This window comes from Typopeltis vanoorti, chromosome 2 (assembly GCF_054136105.1).
Source record: "Typopeltis vanoorti isolate ZY-2024b chromosome 2, IOZ_Tvanoo_1.0, whole genome shotgun sequence".
NCBI lineage: Eukaryota > Metazoa > Arthropoda > Arachnida > Uropygi > Thelyphonidae > Typopeltis > Typopeltis vanoorti.
In genome coordinates, this window is record NC_143550.1 from 185438305 (window position 1) to 185439824 (window position 1520).

The following is a 1520-nucleotide window of genomic DNA, read 5'->3' on the forward strand; positions in this document are numbered from 1 at the left end:
AGGAAATTTTTTGTCGGAATCCATTTTCATTTTTTCGGCTTGTATCTCCAGATTCAATTTAGATCGAGTTTTACCTTCGACAGCATTCTCAATATTGAAGCAAAGATTACACATAATATTAACATCATCGCCTTCTATTTTCTCACTTCCATCGTCTTTACTCTCATGTCCACGGCTGGCATGAACGTTTCGGTGACAGTTTCTGTAAGTATGGGCGCCACTGGTTACCTTCAAACAAACGCAGCAGGTAGCAGAACCGGAAACCTCTTCAGTAGGCATGTATTCATCACCACTTTCCTTTCTACCATCGTGGACTACAGTCTCGTCTGTGTTTTGTGCAATAGACGCTTTCTCTTGGATAGGGTGATCTGTTTCATCTTGTATTGTTTGGATGTTTTCCGTCATTTTTTCCAGTTGCTCCTCAGTCTTTATGTCTTTTAAAGCATCTTGGGGTAAGGAAGACGTTGTGAGACCCACTTTAGCTTTGCAGCCAAAGAGAGCTTCATATGGTGTTCTCTTAATCCCAGAATGAAATGCCCAGTTCTTCATAAGTTGCACGAAACGTAGTCCCTCACTCCATCGGTCAGTTTTTTCATCTTGCATCCACGTTCACAGCATATTTTCAATGTCCTGATTAGTTCTTTTGACACTTCCTTGGCTTTGTGAGTGGCGAGGCTTGCCATGGACGATCCTCAAAGTTGGCCAGTATCCCTTTAGGCTGCTCACCACATTATTAGCAAATTCTCTACCATTGTCGGATTGTAAAATCGATGGTGCTCCAAGCAACGTAAATATGTCCACGAGGTCCACTTCTTCCGCTGTCTTTGATGTCAGAGCCTTGAGAACCACAAACTTGGTGAGATGATCTTGGTATACCATTATAAACTTGTATTCCCTGTCAGGATGTGACTGAAAATCGATGAGATCGACCTGACAACGGGAATTGAACTCGGAAAAAATCATAGGCTTCACCACAACACCCTTTTTAACACTTTTTTGTTTTTTCTGACACGGCTCACAAAGGTTAATGTACAGTTCAATGTCATGACGACTAATGTTCTTGTACTTGTGTGAGATTTCTTTCAACATTCTGTCACGTCCTCCATGGCCAATGGCCAAATGAGCTTCATGAAGTACATTAAATAACTCAGAATCTGTGACGTAGAAATGGATTTCACTGATGCCTTCTTTAACAGGATAAATCAACTTATTTTTGTTTTCAACGACCATCACATCATAGCGATTCAGCAGCCAAAAAGTGGTATCTTCTTAGAAGCCATCTTAGCATTTTCTACATCGTTCACTAACTTTTGGTAGGTAGTATCGGTTAAAAAAACGCAGTTTTTAGCAGCATTGGCTCGACCTTTAGATAGTTCTTCGTAGAATCGTTGTTCCATGTTAGCGTGCCGTGATTCCTGCTCAGACAATATAGCTTGCTCGGCCATTATTTGTGCAGTTCTGACTCTGTTTGAGGCGAGCGTAGATAGTCACGTGACTCACCTTGTGATATTAACGCTTGG

General features: G+C 41.4%; 1 pseudogene; it reads right to left on the reverse strand.

Annotated features, from left to right (window-relative positions):
• Positions 1 to 609: 609 nt before the first annotated feature.
• Positions 610 to 1230, reverse strand: LOC150109734 (KRAB domain-containing protein 2 pseudogene; annotated as a pseudogene).
• Between the last annotated feature and the right edge of the window lie 290 nt (positions 1231 to 1520).